Raw genomic sequence first — 20,209 nt, forward strand, 5'->3', positions numbered from 1 at the left:
AATTTTCGACTAATTCTTGTTCCTTAGTTATTTCGATGACGACTAGCCTATATATAGGCATTTTAGGTTGTATAGCAGTGTTGAGTTTCATACCTAACTGTGGTCAGATGAAAAATGTTCCGATTGTTGGACGTTTTCGATTATCAAGACTTAACTGTGTTTTATAACAATCAATCATTTACAATCACTTATTACATAATGACTTCTTTCCAACAACCAAAGAAAAATCACAAAAGCAACAAAAACCATTTTAAATTTATGAAAAATATTCTGATGATACACACGCTTTGTATAAAAAACAAATATGACTATCCACCTAACCTACGTAAAAAAAAGTCAATACTTGGATGATCAAATTGATGAAAAATGTCACCTTAACAAATTTAAGTTTACATAGTTAAAAATTGATTGGATCCTAGTTTTGTGGTTACATATGAAAGTCTACCTACCGATCCATTATTTACATTTATGTATCATTATAAATCCCCCCTTAAATAAGTAACGGGTACATTATCGATCATACTGTCACAAATGAAGTAATATTTTTTTATACAATTTGTTAAATAACAATAGATACCTTTGTATATTTTATATACAGGGTGAGTCATTTTAATCTATAATCTCAAATAGCTCGTTTTGTAGTTAGCCAATCAAAAAATAGCTTCTTATTAATCTACCCCCAAATTCCGCACTTAACTAATTTTGAGCCTGAATGATCTTCAGTTATAGTTTTGCTTTACTATCATACGTATGTATGAAAAATGCCGAAACGAAGGCTCAAATCGTTATCAGTACGGGAAAAACTGAAGATAATATCCGTTTATGAAATTGGGAAGACACGCAATGTCTGTGTCGAATTTAATATTCCAAAATCCACATATTTTTGTTGAATAATTCAGAATAAAGATAAAATTCAATCACCATGTCCTGAAGATCAAGGAAAACTAAAACGTGAACGTTTATAAGAATATCCTGAACTTGAACAGTGTTTGCTTATAATTTTCTAAACAATTTGTGGAGAAAGTAATGAGACAGATTTTTATTTATATACCTGGATATCTGAGACACTGAGTAAGTGGAATACCTCTGCAAGTGAGACAAAGTTGGAGGTCCTTTGATGTCTCACTTTACCAGGCTCCACGTAGTTATGTAAAATACTAATTGTTTAAAATATTCTTCCAAAATATCTCTTGAAAAACTCTTGAATGTTCGTAATACATTAGAAAGGTTATTTGAGTTGATCGAAACGGATAGTGTAATCACGGACAAATCAGACTATCTATATTGTGTTGAAGTTTGTAGTAATTTTGCATTTAGGTCACTCCTTCACACTATGATAAAACACATCCTTTGTTTAAGTAGTGTTTTATTGGATGCCTTTTATTTTGATAAAAGTGAAATAAATAAATAAAAAGGATCAAAGTTAAGGCAGAAAAATTTCAGTGTAGACCGAGTATTTAAGATGAAGAAGTTCTTTTTTAAATATTCCACCCTATATAAATCATGTAATGAGTTAGTCTTAAACGTAAAGTATACAAACAAACAACAACAAAAAACCCAGAATTATTTAATATAATATGATTATAAACATTATTAAATCGGATAAACCATGACATTTAAACATGGATTAAATCATATAAATTCATCCCCCACCACCGCGACCACATGGAAAAAAACAAATTTTACATAAGTTATGTGTAAAACGATCATTTTAACAAAATTATGTCCTGTTCTAATTTGGTTGACAGTATGCAATAAAATTCTACACACAAAAAAAAAGAGGCAGAGCTCTCATTCGATTCGTACATTCTACAGAGCTACAAAATACGAGTTTATTTATGTGCATTATACATATGGATTGATGTACAGTCAAAATTGGTTATAGCGACATCGATTAAAATCACAAATTACACAGGTCTAGAACTAAAAAAACTACACAGGAATGTTTTAACTACTTAGTGCAAATTTTTGAACACTGAAACTGAGTAACTAAGTGATTAATTTTAAAACTCAGTAAAAGTTTGAATTCAGGGGAAAATTGTAGCTTAAGCATTCCAACAAATAAACGATATCTGATTAGTTTGGGATAACCCATACGAGAAACATAGGACCCATACGAAAATATGCTCGGAAATGCATGAAGAATTCTATAAAAAAATTCCAAAACTAAATATTCTAGGCCCCGGCGAGATTCGAACTCACGATCTCCTGTTTACTAGACAGGCGCTTTAACCAACTAAGCCACGGCGCCGTTGATTAACTTCAAAAAATGATTTTGTAATATACTTCCAAAACAAGAGCAAAACAAACAATTGACTCAGTTAATTGTTGAAATACCATGTATAGACAGTTTTGATTACTCTGTCACATTACACATACATACATGTCACACACATATAACTGATATAAACGTATAATAGAATTTGCGCTCTCACGGATAAACAGTGATGTGTAAGAAAAAATATTTCAAACAAAAGTTGTTTAATTTTTTATAAGGAACTTTCTTTACATTTAAACTTTTCCTCTATCTTAAATGGTCTACAAGATGGGTTACGGACCCAAGACCCAATTGACTTATGTTGCTCATTTACGAACTTGACCTCACTTGTACGTCTTTAGTATGCTATAAAAATTTCAGCTTGATATCGTTTTTCGTTTTTGAGTTATCGTGTTGACAGACGGGTGGACGAATGGATGGACAACCGTAAATGAACTAATTAGGTGATTTTATGGAACACCTATACCAAAATTTTGTTCGTACCATCAACATTTTTAAGCGATACAAACTTTGGACTAAACTTAGTATACCTTGGTATATTTCATATACATGGTATAATTAACATTAGTAATAATTCGTCTTCTATCTCGCTTCGCTTATCGCATCCGCTTAAAGGCTGACGTTCTGTATCTTCATATCTCCATGCCTGGACTATAGTCCAAAACATTTCTACTATAGGTGTTGTATGGAGACAACAGTTTTAATGTCGATGTAACCGATTTCGACTGTAGATGGGTATTTGGTTGAGAGAAGAATCGAACGAGACGACACATGTGGTCTGTGGAACGTAGTCGAATGATATTAACACATTGAATGAGACAAAACCCAATACTTGTCATAAATAAAAATAGTCACCCATATTTACATGAGATAATATAGAAGTATAGTTATTATCGACATTTACTAGTCAAGTGGAAATTTATCTCATATATCGTTTTATTTATTACTAACACCACATACACCATCCACTGAGAGATATTTTCATATAAATATATTGAAGATATATTTTAAAGACGTTTTATTATAATACCTCTAGCAGGGCTTCTTAAACTTTTGTAATTCACGACCCCATTTATGATTGCGAGTTTCTTGACGACCCCATACAAATATAAAAGAAAAATAAATTAATACTTTTTGATGATTTATTTATTAGGTAACAATATACATATACATATGAAAATATATAAGTTTAGAATTCGTTTTGAAACATACAAAAATCTAAAATTAAAAATTGCACAAAAAATTATAAAATTGTATTTATTATAGTTTCAAAAATAAAAGTGGATTCTGACCGTCTTAATTCTCTCGAATATATTCAAGTAGTTGCGTGGTAAGTATTAAATTAAAGTATAAGTTAAAAATTTCATGAGATAGATGTGCCTGTTTTTTATTGCATAACAAACCAAATCTTGGTGGAATGTTTGAAACTGCTGGACGTAAGACCTCTTCAACATTTTTTATCGCTGAACGATATTGGGATTTAATATGTGTTAAAGCTGTTTCTTCAGCAAGAATACCAAGAAATTTTGTTGATAATTATTTCTCGGGATTATTTTGGCTTTTAGAGATTGACAAAAATAAATTTATATTTTTTATTAATTCCAATAACATTTCATAATTTATAGTAAATGTTATTCAAGTTATTATGTATAATACTCTTAATAGAAATGCAGGTACAAACAATCTTTACGAACTAGAAGATTTTATGATATATTTATCTACAATAATTGTTATTTTATCTTTATAACAATAATTTTACAAGTTAAAAAACATTTTCTGTTAAATTGTATTTTTACCTCTCGCGACCCTAGAATTTTGCTACGCGACCCCAAATGGGGTCGCGACCCATAGTTTAAGAAGCCCTGCTCTAGATGGACGGATGGACGGAGGGACGTACTTGTGGTACTACCGATATGGTCTGAATACAATCGTAGGCGTTCCGAAGATCTTATATCACTTCCAAGGACCTCTGTTCGCAAAGTTGTTGCGGCTATTACAGGACACTGGTTGGGCAGCAGGCATGAACGCCCGGGCCTGGCAGTGTATCACGACTACTGCAGGAGCTGTCACAGTGGTGAGGAGAAGGAGACAATGTCTCATCTTCTCTGTCACTGCCCAGCTCTTGTCATGAGCAGATGAACTTACTTGAGCCAGCCTCTCTTTGACGAACTCTCCGACCTGGAGTCCGTCGACGTCAAAGCTCTTCTGCTGTTCTTAAACAGCTCCAAATAGTTCATGGAGTAGTGGCCGGGGATGGGCCAACCCTTTTTCGGTATCACAACAGACCCTATGGTCTACGTGTGTCTCACCCCAGGACAGCCACTCTAACCTAACCTTACCATGATACCTCTAACGTTATGAAAATACAGCTAGCTAAGACTAAGGTATTTCTAACAACATGTGATTAAAAGTAGATTTGCACAAAATAGTGCAAAGAGTTAATTTTCGATGACATGAAATTACAAAGGAAATTGTAGAAACATCTATCATCTGTATTAGCCGCGTAATTTAGTTCGTAAAGGATAGGAATCCATCATTCCATAGAAAGTGAATAGTACAAGCGGCAACGCTGTTTTCAATTTACCAATGTGTTCCTTGCTATACTGTGTACACAAATGAGCAATATATGATAATATTTGTTTTAGCTTTCGCAGATGCACTAATACAATTATTATTTAGAGAGTTTTATTTTTTTCTCTTTCTAAGATATTGCGTTCTCTCTTACTTTGATAGAAATACCTTATGCTGTTTTTTGGTTACAGATTTGTGGAATAAAACAATTTCCGAAATTTTTCTAGATTGATTATAACAAATTTGATTTAAATAGATAGTTGCGACAGATATACATCGAATCGTTTCTATGTATTAGCATTTATTCAATTCAGTATTGGGTAGATATTGATTCTTCTGCAACATAATATTGTATTAGTTATTTATAATGTTACGATACTTTACAATTGTTATGTATCGTGTATTATTTCTGTATATAAACGTAAACAAAGGTATTTTATGTCTTCAAATACCATAATGGTATTTGGTCGAATAGAAAATTTGTTTCGACATTTAGTTAAGGAACTGACACACTTTTTTATGTTCTAAATAAGAGTATTCTTATATGTTTGAAAAAGTACTTCAAAATGTTGATTTTTCTAATAATAAACCACAAATATTATATTCTGGCAAAATTAACACACTTTCTTGCCAACAAATTAAATTTTAAACCTTTTTGATTCTGTCAAAATCGCTGTCATCCATTTTGGTGACGTAATATTGGTATTATCAACAGTCATTACTCCAAAACATTTCGAAGTAGTAATTCATTCTCCCCATAGCGACTCGTACCATAATCTACTTCTATCTAGCTGGCTACCAAACTGGATTCAATTAAAAATATCTAACATCCTAACTGGGTGCTATCGATTACAAAATGAAACTAAAACTACGCGATTCGACAGCCAATCCAATTTTAACCTTTTTTACTTTGTGGTCGACAATATTCAAAAATGCTAAGTTTTCGAGCCAAATAAAGATGAAACAAAAGTCTCATTCTATCACCACCCATCAACGTACCAACTGCCGAACTTTCTTTTTAAACATAAAAACGCATGTCAGCTCCTTAAATAACACATACAGGTTGAATTTAAGAAACAAGGATGGGAGATTTTTTTATTTATATACGTTTAAAAATAATACGTTGAAGTATATATTTTTAGAACTTAGAAATCATTAGAAAAGTAATTTTATTTCTATAATTATCATATATTTTTCTATTAATTAAAACTTTTCTATTAATTAAAAATTAAAAACTTTTTTTCGAGTTCACGGTTCTTGTTCAATTGAAGGGCACTGGAAAAAAACAAGCAATGTCACACAAACAGAGAACCGAGAAAAAGTTCATAAAGTATTTCCTAGACTCGTCTTGGAAAATGCACTTTCTACTTATGAATTAAGATAAAATGTCCGAGGGTAGCAAAAATTTCCAACTTTTATAGCGAAAATTATTTAAGCATTTCTCACGGGAGCGGTTATTCTGAACAGCTACTTAAAAGTTTATATCATGAAAGAATAGTTTTACAGACCAAATATGCCAAATATGAAAACCCTCGTTTTTCTCTTACATCCTGTATATGGGCAGTTTTGTTATATTTTCATAAAGAAATTATTTATATAAAGGTTTAATTATTTTTAAATTTTGATTGTGAATAAAAAATACTGAATATCGTTTTGTTAGAATAATTAGTAGGTTTTATATCATCGTACAGTAAAATTTTCTTTTTTCTATTTATGATAAAATTACAGTCGAATATCTTTCACGCTTAGTTTTTATTTTAGAGGTACAGTAGCGGTGTATCTTGAGAGGATTTTCGTTACAAATATATGGGTTGTTCAACAAGCTAAGAAAAAAAATGAGTCTTATGTCGGCGCCACATTTTTTTTACATTCTTAGTTTCATGTCTCATCCTGAGAATTCTTAAATAATATTTAAAACAAGTGAAAACAAACAATTGAACAAGTAAATTGTAGAAATACCATGTATAAATAGTACCATGTAGATGACGCAAACGTTTCTTTTTTGTCACGTAAGTAAAACAAGATATCTACTCTTAGATAGCCACACATTTAAAATTGATATTCCCATTTAATACAAACGATAAAATTTTCAGCTAATTTGCGCCCTCGTGGGTAAACAGTGATGTTTACAAAAAAATGTTTCAAACAAAAGTTGCTTATTTTTTTATAAGGAATGGAAGTCGCTTATATAAACTTTCGTTCTATCTCTAGTGGTTTACAAAACGGGTCCTGCAAACCCAAGACTCAATTCATCTTTGTTACTCATTTACGAATTCGATCTCACATTTTATGCCTTAAGCACGTTATACAAATTTCAACTTGACATCTCTTTTGATCTCTTTTCCTCTTTTCGTTTTTGAGTTATAGTGTTTACGGGTTTCGGGTATGAGTGACTCATAGATAAAATTATTTTATACTTTTTAGTACAATAAAGTCGTCCTATTAGCTTAGTTGGTTAAGGCATAACCAATTCCGTCCGCGGTATGCTTAGGGTAGCGGGTTAGATTCTCGACGTCGCAACAAAATTAATTTAATTACTCGTTGTGATGGACTGGTGTAGTGCATGTTATATGCATGAAGGAGGTGCACTCAGCCTCTGAAAAGGAGCTGATAAATGAAATTATCAGCGGAAGGGTTTTAAAGCACATATATGGTATCACAAAGGTTCTCTATAGATCTAAGTGTGTCCTTCGTGGACAGCCAATATAAGCCTACCTAACCTAACCTAGTACAATAAAAGCTTCTCCCTTAAAAATAATTTTTTATTAAAATTTTTTTCTATGAAATATACAACCCTTAAATTAGAAACACAATATTACAATCGAACACACAGAAAACGTTGGCTATCTATAACCAATCTAATAGGCTATGCAATACATACATGCATACATACAATTGAAATAAAGAATATTAAATGAGATTTACCTACATTCGAATAGAAACTAAACCTCGAATTGAATCGAATAGAGCAAATAATAACCCTTTATTACGCTTTTATATAATTTTCTTTACCAACCTAATCGTTTATTGAAAATCATTGTACATGTCAAAAAAAAAAAAAAAAAAATTAAAAAAATCGTATAATTTTTTTCATTTGAATATTTAATACGCGTCCATAATTACTTATTTTGGTTAAATTTTTTATTATTTTCAAATTATTATTAGTCTCCTATTATTTTATTACTTTTTATGTTTGATAAACGGATTGACATTAAACGGTAAATATGGTGCATGCGAAAAATTACTTTGTGTTTTACCAGATAATTTATGCAATTGTAAACAAAAGATATTTTATAGAGGAGTTTTTAGTACCTTGTAATATGAATTCAAACGATATCGTCCCTGTGGTAGTTGCTCCGCGATTACAAAATTTACAAAGTTAGGAAAATAAAAAATTAAATGCATATCAAATTATATATGAAATTCACACAATTTAAAAAACCCCCCACAAATTTCCCGGGTGCGGAACCCTAAACTCGTACTTGAAACATATGTAAGAACACTTTCTATGAAATTGCCTCTTTCCTTAAAGTATTTTGAAGAAGGTCGCCAATTTATTTGTCTTTTTCGGGTACGAAACCCTAAGCCCGAGCTTGAAACATAGCTAAGAACGCTCTCTATTTAATTACCCTTTTCCTTAACGCATTTTGAAGATGGTCGCCAATGTTTTTGTTTTTTTCAGATACGGAACCCTAAGCTCGCACTTGAAACATAGCTAAGAACACTCTCCGTTAAATTTCCTTTCAAGCGAAAGCAAAAAAATTAAAATCGGTTTATCTGTTTAAGCGCTACGATGAAACAGACAGACAGACAGGCACACACACATAGCGGTCAAACTTATAACACCCCTTTTTTTGTAGTTTGGGGGTTAAAAATTTCAAGTAGACCACACCCTTTATGAGACAATTGCGATTAAAATTGACATATTTTACATGTACAGCATGAGAAAATCGTGAAAAATATAAGAAATATCACCACCGTTATCAAAAACTGATACCATCGAGAATTACAGGCTAAAAAAATTGAAAATTATTCACCACATAGTTTCAATGGAAGCTCCAAAATCATGACACATTTAAACTTAGAATTTTGTGCACAAGATTATAGTAGAGTGTTGTGGTTGTAACAGAAACAACTATAGTAGAAGGATTGAAAGCAATTAATCACATACTAACAGTCACTGATTGTATGTATGAATCTTAATAGATATTCTTCCCGTAACTTTCGATTTGGCCCCAATTTCCTAGATCAATTGTTTTATTATGTAAATACGTATTTCGATTACCAAGCAGAAATTGATTTCGAAATATTCTTAAGTTTTCATACTTTTGACAATATCGTAATGGAGCAACTACCTTAAAAATGATAATTTAAATGACAGTATTGAGTGTTTGTTTATATTGACGTCTAAACAAGCAAATCAAATTAATACTTTGAATCATCTAAGCACGCAACTTGGCCGTTTGATTTATATAGAATAGACCGTTTTTTTAAATTTCGAAACTCATAAAGACAGCCAATCTGTAAGGCACTTTGAATTTTAATTTATTCGTGCACGCACTAAACGGAAAAACCAAAAATATTATATATCAAGAAACACTTTATTAAACAGAATATAAAATCAAACTTTTCAACTTTATGTAGTATTGGAATGCATACCGGGTACAGCTAGTTTCTTATAATTATTAGTTATTAATTTATCTTATTGCTGAACATAAACCAATAAACAAATTTAATATCGGCACATAATAAAAACCACTGTATTTAACCCTCAATTTACAATTCAATATCTATCTTTTCGGATGACAAGAAATCTAGCGTTACCTTACTTATTTGGGAGACACTAAAATTTTTATTTTAACCATATCGGTGGTTACAGGTGTAATAAAGTTATAAGTGTTATTTTGAAACATTTTACGTTTAATTCTAACATAAATTATCAAATTTTAACAAAAAGTAAGAAACTAATAATCTTTTTTTCATACTTATCAAAATAATTAAATGTATCATTCATATACATTCCCACTGTTCAAAGGTTAAGAAAAGGTATTTTGACATATGACATTCTCTTGTTTTAAGTAATATAAGATTTCAATCCTTGCTTGTGAAAAATTACAGTAGAACTGCGATAGCTCGAGCCTAGAATTATTTAGACTTTGTAACTCGAATAAATTGTTTTTTTCCAGGGAGGAAGCAAACTGCGTAAGCCGTAGTAAAATATAATGTCGTTGTAGTTAGTATAATATCTCTCTGTATCTTGAACTACTTGTTAAGTGATCCTAAGTGGTCGAGTGGTCAAGAGCGATAAAGTTTAACCTTTTCGAATCCAGAAAGCCGCAGTGTGAGCAATTATAATTAATGAGGTGGTAGAATTGAACACACTGTCATCGCATGAATAAGAACGAGGTAACCGATTCCACCCACAACATACATGTAATGGTATATATAAATATAGTTTAATAATAATGATGTGGGTGGCCTCTGCTATAGGCAGATATGTCAGAGAAACGGAGATTAAACCCCATTATTATCATTATTGTTATTACTTGTTAAGTCAAAAACTCATTAACTCCTACTACCTTGAGTTTTCGAGGTTCCACTGTATTACATCATTTTGAGCTATAAATAGGTAAAAATATAAATTTTTTGTGTAAATTTCTCAAAAAACAAGTAGAAACAAACAATTGACTGAGTGAATTGTTGAAATACCATGTATAGATAGTGTTGATGACCCAATCATTTGTTTTTTTACGTCATATAAATAAAGAAAGATACCATCCACTCTTAGATAGCCACACACATGTAACTGATAATCCCATATAATACATAATAAAAAATTTGTACCTAATTTGCGACCTCACGGGTAAACAGTGATGTTTACGAAAAAATCTTTCAGACAAAAGTTGTTTATTATTTTATAAAGAACATTTACATTTAAACTTTTTTTCTATCTCTACGGTTTGGAAGATGACTCCTACGGACTTAAGACCCAATTGACCTATTTTTATTGCTATTTACGAACCTTAATTTTTACATCCTGGGCACGTTATAAAAATTTCAACTTGATATCTCTTTTCGTTTTTGAGTTATCGTGTAAAATTTTGTTGGTACCATCAATATTTCAAGCGTTACAAACTTGGGGCTAAACTTAAAATACCTTGTATATATTTCTTATACATTGGTATTAAAATTAAGTTGCATTTATCCAGTTGTATTTTATTTATGTACATAAAGGGCCAAATTTCTACATATAGTTTAAATTGTAAATAAAATTTTGGTTTGGTGTTGATGGCCGCCTATTGGTTTTTTATTACTGAATTATTATTATATACAACATAAAATTTAATTATCCAACCATAATATATTGTTATCTTTGTCTAACATACATTTGTGTGTAAGATGTTTGATTACTTATTATTATGATTATTTTGAAATTTACCAAAGTTTGTGTTTATAGTTGATTGTTTATTATGCTACACTTATAGTGATGCCGCCATATTCAACTTTAATTTGATGCAGAGGCCCTGTTCAACACCGTGTATAGATTTTAGAAAGAAAGAACAAAATTTGTAACGTTTAGACATATTTACCGAAAAACAAAAGATAGTGGAAAAATAGTATATTAAAACCCCTAGGCAATGGATAAGCAAAAAATAGGTTTAGAAAGAGTTTTAAAAAAAGGTGGTAAACTTTAGAACGGGCTAGTAACACGGAATATTCATGAAATTTAAATTTGGTTCAAATTTTTTTTTCCGTAACTTTATTGGCTGGACATTTCAACTAAACCATTATTTTAGTAATTAATATCTTTTTTATTACTTAAAATTAATTAATAAAAGTACAAATTCAGTGAGAGATATTCAACTTCCTAAAACGGAAATTCAAATTTTAAAACGGACGTGACGACATAGTATGTGGCTTGTCAGATTTTTTGACATACTGTATGGTATTAATTACTTATATTTTGTATGGTATTACATTTAGTTATATTATTCTACGGCTTTTTATTAGAAAACTTGATAATAGCGTGTGTAAATGTGTTCTCAATCATTTTTTTAACGTGTAAATTATAAAATGAATTGTCACCAATTGACAAGTCACTTAATAATACGTCATCAACAGAGATTTGTGAACAAATTCTGAAAAATTTGACTGTAAAATACCAGACTTGAATATTTTTGAACAAATCGTTATTTTAATGTAAAATAATTCAAAAATAATCTAACCTCTTTCTTGTAAAATTACTGGTTCAGATTGAAGGAAAAATTGAAGAAAATTCAGGTACTCACCTAGAACAAATATAAAACAAAAATTAGAAAAACTATAACTAACGACATAAATCATAATATCAATTTTTTTTAAGCCTTTAAAAGACTTATTCGATCCGTGTGTGAGTTTTATTGGAGGTGTTTCCATGGTAACGATACACTACTTTAATTATAGAATTGTATGGATGCATATATAATTGTATGGATTGCATTTATGACTTACATTGAAAATTTAATATTATTGTCTCACAAATTTAAAAAAAAATTATGATAATTTACATTTGAAAAATAATATTTGTGCAATTTGATTTCTTATTGTCACAATTTTTAATGCATTAAGTTTAATTAATTAGTGTTTTTCACTTTCTTGAAAGTGAACTAGTGGCTTTTTAAAAGTGGGTTTAATATTTGTGGGTAGTACATATTTAAAAAGCTAGTGTAGCGCCACTTTCTCATTAATTGATTATGAGCTATTCAGGCTTCCGTAGTAAAACAACCTTCTAGTGGCATCATTAACAAATAAAAACCATCATACATTAAAAAATTATCACTTACAAACAATTCTCATAATAAAAAAATCAGTGTTAACATTAAGTAGGCGATTAAAAAACAAACAAACTAAAAAACTTGTTACATATCTCGTATCGTTCGCTTGGCTTTCGCCCTTCACGTTGTTTATTATTATTATTATTAATTTTTTTTTCTTTTTTTTGAAGTGTCAAAAAATGTACCATATAAAAAAAAGAGAAGAATATCCGATAATTATCAATCGAAAAATATTTTGTATATTAAAAATTCAATTTAAATAAACAAGATGTGTCGTTTGATCGATTATATGTCAAGTAAAATTTTCAAAATTAATAAACATACACAGAAATATGTGTCCACACATAGGCACTTCAAAAATGTGTTATAAAACAACGCCTTTAAAAATATTTATCAATCTTTGATTTAAGGGGGGTTCATTAAGTGATGGTCAAAAATCTCTGAATAAAATCTGAATAAAATTATAGGAAGAATAAAAAACTCTCTCTTTATTTGCCACAGGTTCTGATCTAAATTGTTTACCAAAGAAATCGATTTCTGAAACCAAAATTAATGCTGCTTAAAAAAGGTCTTCCGAATCCAATCTCAAAAACTCAGAAATCGTTTTGATGATGATCTCCCTCACAAAGATTGAATATTTAAATTCCGTGAGTTTGAAAAGAAGTATCAAATTTCTTCTTATATACAAGTTTTCAAGATTTTCTACGTTGCTTGAAAAGTCTATATGTATCATTCGGCTAACTCAACTAAAATTCCATTTTCAGCCATGAACATCCTAAAAAATTTTCTTAGTTTTCGAGATAGCGATATTAATACAGGTCAATAGTTCTAAAATGTGGTTTTTAATCACAGAAGAATCTTATATAGGAGGCGCCGGGATACCGTTGCACCAGGTACCTCTGAGAACAATTCTATAGCGATGTTCGTGTTTAGTGATCTCAAAAACCTCTTAATAACGAGTTTGGATTGATTATATGACGAAGTTCTCAAAAACTCCAGGAAGCGATGGGGATAGCGTTGCACCAGGTACCAATAAAAACCAAGTGACCAGAAAAACTCTCGCGTAATGAGTTTGAATCGATTATATAACAAATTTTCCGAGAACTCCACTAGACGAAGAGAAACCTTTTAGCCTGAGCACCAGGTATCATTGAGACCAATTTTTTTTTTTTTTGAGATAATATTCGTGTTCAGTGACCCCAAAAATCCCCGTGCAACAAGTTTGAAATCATTTAATTCATTTTTTATAAATCATACTAGGTCACTAAATTTCCTGAAGCTCTAACGAATCGAATACTGAAAACCGAATTCAAATCCGACTTCCTGCTCAAATTTTTCCGACATTTTTTGTGCTTTGTTTCTTCGTCCAACCTGAAAAACTCTCAATATGTCAGTAGCGTGTTTATAAAGAGATAAAAGAAGTTTGATACTAAAACAAATATTTCCATTAAAACAATCAATTATATGACATCCGTCACTGGTTTGACAGAATACCCCCTTAAAAACACAAACACACATTTTGGTTAAAATCTCTTGTACGAGGATTGTTTGTGTTACGGTCCTCATCACTTTGTAACACACATTCTCTGTGGGTAAACGTATCTATAGCCTGTGTAGAGGGTATTGATTGTAATTGGTTAAACTTAATTAACAGATGCTAATAACGTGTTCAAAAATAATTGCTGACATGAAGTTTCCAAACCACAGAAATGTATACACGTCATGATAATAATAGGCGCGGGACGACGATGTGTGTATGATCGTTGGTAAAAAAAGACAATCAACTAACAAACAGCTCTCTAGTTAGAGCAACTCTTCATGCATACTATCAACAAAAAGGTTTTCCATTAAGAATGATACAACTTTCAATTTAAATTAAACAACTTGTATATCAGATATCAATCAGCTGAGTAGAAGAATGAGATAAGGCGCCCTAACTATTATCTGGGAGGTTGTGAGTTCGAATCCAGGCAGCGGCAGTGTGGACAAAATAGTTAATCTTTGGTTTTTTTTTTTGGTTAATAAGGCAATAAACTTATTCCTTATTTTCAAGCTTATCAGGCTAGAGAAATAATATTAACGTTTTATTTTGTTCATTATGAAATTTGCATATCATTTGTATTAAAATTGTCTATAATAATAAATAATAATAATTATGGGGTTTAATCTCCGTTTCTCTGACATATACGCCTATAACAGAGGCCACCCACATCATTATTTATTAATCTTGATTTATTTAACTACATCCATATTTACAATTACATTTATGATGTGGGTGGAGTTGGTTACTTCGTTCTTAACCAAGCGACGACAATGTGACGACAATTTTACCGCCTCCATTAATTATAATTCACACTGACGGTGCTTTGATTCGAACCCGCAACCTAAGCCTAAGTAGACAAACGACCAAAGTCTGTCGCCTTAGAGCGCTCGGCTCTTTGTCTATAAATAATAAAAAAAGAAAAGAAGAAAATTGTCTTTAAATAGTAAGAAAAGAAGAAAAGCCCACGTTTCGACAACGTCCACGTGTTAATCAATTTATTTATTGAACCAGTTAATTTGAACTTTCTTATCAAACGATGGATAATTCCACTCATATTCATCAAATCAGTCCACGGTAAATAATTTGAACTGAACACTCATTTTGATAAAAAAAAATTCAATAATTTATGTGTTTAACATTGCGTGTAATGTTTCATGACGAATTTTTCCATACAAGACACGTTGTCCAGCGAAGCTGCGTCTGAAATTTAGCTAGAACTAATATATAATTAAACATAGCTAAATTATTATTCGTTGTGTGCGTAGTCATGGTAGTGACAATAAAATCGATGCCAGCGCTTCCAGGCGATAAAAGAGGCTGTTATGACTAATTTGCAGTTCTTTACATGTTAATGTTATAGAAAATGTCAAATTAAAATTATTGAAAAGCACTAATTAATAAAACTTAATGCATTAAAAATTGTGAAAATAAGAAATCAAATTGCACAAATATTATTTTTCAAATGTAAATTATCATAATTATTTATTTAAATTTGTTAGACAATAATATTTTTTCAATGTAAGTCATAAATGCAATCCATACAATTATATATGCATCCATACAATTCTATGTAGTGTATCGTTATCATGAAAACGCCTCTAATGAAACTCACGCACGGTGCGAATACCATATTTTCTATAAATGCTTAAAGTAATATCATTCTCAATGGAAAACCCGTTTTAAACATGAAAGCTTTGCGCTCTATTGGTAATTTAATTAATATTTATTCAATTTTATATCAAACTGTTTTAAACATTCTGTTGTTTGTTTTAAATGTTTTTTTATTTTTTATTTGTTTACTTTATGTCTTCTCTTTTTCTTCGTTAAGTTTTTTTTTTTTCGTACTTTACAATTTGTAAATTAGTGATAAAGTGAGTAAAATTGATACATGAAATGATTGCTTTTATAGAAGTTATTATAATTACTTTAATATTCTTATAATTTATTTTATGGAAAGAGTTCTGGAGTATTGAAAAATCTGGAGAAATTCGTCAAAATTGATGAAAAATCTATTTTACGTTTTAGGGGGTATCTGATTGAAAATGCAACTTTAGTGAATAGGGTATTCTACTATTTTTGAAAAAGTACTTCAAAATGTTGATTTTGCTAATAAAAAGCCACCAAAAATTTATTTCGGAAAAATACACACGCTTTCTTGCCAAAAACTTAAATTAAATTTTAAACCTTTTTTCAACTGTCAAAAACGCTTGCATCCAACTAGGTAACGTAATATCGGTATCATTACACGAAATAACACAGATAAGTTTGACAGACATATTCAAAGACATCTGATTATAATAAATATAAATACTTATTATCTATGGATATATTATACTCAGCTGTCTACACTAAACTAACTGATAGTCTATGGCTCATACCCATATGACATCACAGCAGGGCTTGCCCGCGTTTCAGGTCACGTTATATACAGTTTAAAAATTACGATATTTAAGTATATTTTTACATAAATTTTAACGTTTTGCAAATTTCATAATTTATTTTTGACCAACGATAATACCCTATTTGTGGAAATATTAGTTTTTTATCAATAACAAATAATTTCGTAATAGATTGGTTATGCTATCACTAGTGCCACCGGTAGCGGCATGGCGGGCATAAGAGGGGCTGCGATCCGATTTTATCCCAAGATTATTATAATGATGGCGGGCTCAATCACTTAACTAGTCAAATTAACGTATAAATTTCATCTTTTACGATATTTTTAAATCATTTTTTTCCGTGATACGAATGTTTTCATTATTAGTGTTTAGTAATTTTATTCCTAACTTACGTTTAAATTCAACGAATATAAATCAGTTGACAACTTGACTAGTCACGTGACGGCCGAACTACTTTAATACAACATTCCTGTCCAGTGAAAAACATAGAACGTTTTAAAAGAGTAAATAAAAACAGTTGAAACATAAAATTTTTGAAATAATATTTAATAGTAAGTAAATAAACACAAAATATTTCAATTAATTGAGTGGTGTAAATGAAGTTACTATGAGCATAGTAGAGCTACCCATGTAGCTCATATATGATGTTGATGTGATAACTTTGTATTCATTCAGTGTTCATGAAGTTGTCAGATATACATAAATGTTGATCACATTTTGACAGTAGCACCCTAATTTTTCACACTTAAATTCGCATACACAAAAACCCAATCCCTTTGCTATATCATATGTTTATATACATGTCAACTGTGTACTGTTCTGTGTTAGTATGTCTAATGTAGTCACAATATGTTGACATATATACATATGTTACCTAATTTAAGTGATTTTTCAAGGTATATTAAAGTAGTTCGGTCGTCACGTGACTAGTCAAGTTGCCAACTAACTTATATTTATTGAATTTAAGGTGATTGTAAACCTACAGTATTGCAAAAAAGTTTTGGATTATTGGACGGTACATACATATAAAACCAAATACATGTTGTGTAGTCAAATAATGAGTTATTTTTAGCTTTACATTACCACACAACTACAAAAATATGTAATATATTGTGTGCAATTGATGCTTATAAATTTGATAATATAGATATCGCTCTTCAATCATCAATGCTCTAACGATAGTTATCTCTGTTCATTCAATGATGGATCTTCGATGAATTCATAATTAAATTAAAATTTTGTGTTTATATCATCGACAAACTTATATTTTTATGGTTTTATTATAAACTAAGAGATGTCTAAATATTTTAGATAGTTTTTTATCACACTCTCTCGGGGATTAAAAAGTACTAACACTATTTTTTTTTCTGTCTAAAAAATAAGAATGAAAAACATTTGTAGGTAAATATTCGAATAATTGAAGCAAGTATTTTTTCCCAATAAAATACAGTTTTTCTCGCAAGGTAGTTTATTAACATTTATGACTTTTCACAAACTAAAAGTTTAACATAAAACAAGTATGGAGTGTGCATGTTATTGACTTGTACGTAATACAGAAAACTTTTTTAAATTTTATTCTAAATAAAACAATTAGTTTTGAATATCAGAATAATTTTGTTGGAGAAAAGCAACAAATACAAAACATAAACACATAAACTCGAACTGTTAAATCATTTAATCATTTTATGTTGGTATCCTCGACCAACTGGAAAACTCTTACCTCTATGTATCAAACTTAAGTAATTAGGAGACATCGACTAATTCGCACCATGCTTGAGTTTTATTGTACGCGTTTCCAAGGTAACGATACACTTTAATTATAGAATTGTATGAATGCATATATAATTGTATGGATTGCATTTATGACTTACATTGAAAATTTAATATTATTATCTCACTTTAAATAAATAATGATGATAGTTTTCATTTGAAAAATAATATTTGTGCAATTTGATTTCTTATTTTCACAATTTTTAATGCATTAAGTTTAATTAATTATTGTTTTTCAATCATTTTTACTTGACACTTTCTATAACATTAACATGTAAAGAATTGCAAATTAACAGCCTCTTAAATAGTGAATTTGATTATGATGATTGCGTATCTATCATGTCTAGTTCATATGTGATTGGGCCAACTTTATGAGGATTGTTGTGTCCAGTTAACAGAGGGTTTGAAATAAACTTGATTGATCATTTTTTATAATATATTTGGTCCAAATACAAATTTGGGACAAATCTCTTATTATCCTCATATACTTGGAGCCACCGGAAAGATTAAATTAAAGTGTTATTAAATTCGATAGTTTACAGAGTTGGTTGCAATAATGCTAAGGTTAAAGTTTAATCTTGATTGATTTCATAATTTTCGTACATAGAGGAAGTATGAATAATTACCACCATATTTTTGATTATTAATAATAATTTATATTTTCCATATTTCACCAATCATTTAAATATTTTAAAATAATAATATTTCAATAACAACAAAATATTATTAATTATGAATTCATGTATAACATGGAATTGACAGGTTGTTGTTTTTAAGTGAAAATCTGTTTTTTACATTGGCTGTTAATTAATTAATTTTATATCAAAAGTAAAACACCTATCATCTCCCCATATCTTTTGTGTTTATAAGTGGCGGCTTATATATAAATTTTACCTAGGAAAATATATGTGTATTTCTAACACATATTATAGGATATATGTTACCGTCAATATGTATAATGCGGAATTATATACAACCATAACTATTACGTTCAGGCAATCTGTTAAATATTATTTATTTCATACAATATTTACGGAGATATGCAGGGATTGGATAATACGAGGGATTTCAATAAAACTTTATAAATATATTTTTTGATTAAGAAAGTTTCCAAAAATCACAAATTTCTAGGTCATCGGACTTTTTATTAATTTTTTTATCGTTCAAAGTGCGTTGAAAAAACGATGAATCATGTAGGTCATCATTTTCCATCGGATATTTCTATATCAAAAAATCAAGAGAGTGTGATAAAAAACTATCTAAAATATTTAGACAATCTTGTAGTTTATAATAATACCATACAAATATAAGGTTGTCGATGATATCAAAACTAAATTTTAATTCTATGAGTTCATCGAAGATCCATCATTTGATGAACAGAGACGACTATAGTTAGAGTATGGATGATTGAAGAGCGATATCTATATTATCAAATCTATAAGCATCACTTTCACACAACATTTTATATATTTTTGTAAAAAGATAGCCAGACACATTTATATGAATGTGTTATGTATACTAAATATGAGAACTGTCAAAATATGCGCAAAAGGATACGCAGTAGGAAAGAAAATTCATCGAGCCTCTCTCTTGGCTGTCCACATGTGAGACAGTATTACATATGTGATAAAAACGTACTTGTAAAATAATAAAAAATTCATTAAAAGACGTTGAAACTTGGTGGATACGACTTACAACATGACTAAAAATTGCTAAGAATTTCTGTGTTATGTGATTTACTGGTAACATATACATGAATATATGAGAACGAGTTAAGAGTTTACGGTGTATGGTGGTAGGAGCCTGCTTGTACTCCTTTTAAATAAATCTATCA

At 30.0% G+C, this 20,209-nt stretch overlaps 1 non-coding gene across 1 annotated transcript; it reads right to left on the reverse strand.

The window, feature by feature from the left end:
- Nucleotides 1-2,177: 2,177 nt before the first annotated feature.
- On the reverse strand, nucleotides 2,178-2,251 carry Trnat-agu. Its single transcript has one exon. It is a non-coding gene; the product is annotated as a tRNA-Thr (tRNA).
- Between the last annotated feature and the right edge of the window lie 17,958 nt (nucleotides 2,252-20,209).

This window comes from Chrysoperla carnea, chromosome X (assembly GCF_905475395.1).
Source record: "Chrysoperla carnea chromosome X, inChrCarn1.1, whole genome shotgun sequence".
Taxonomy (NCBI): Eukaryota; Metazoa; Arthropoda; class Insecta; order Neuroptera; family Chrysopidae; genus Chrysoperla; species Chrysoperla carnea.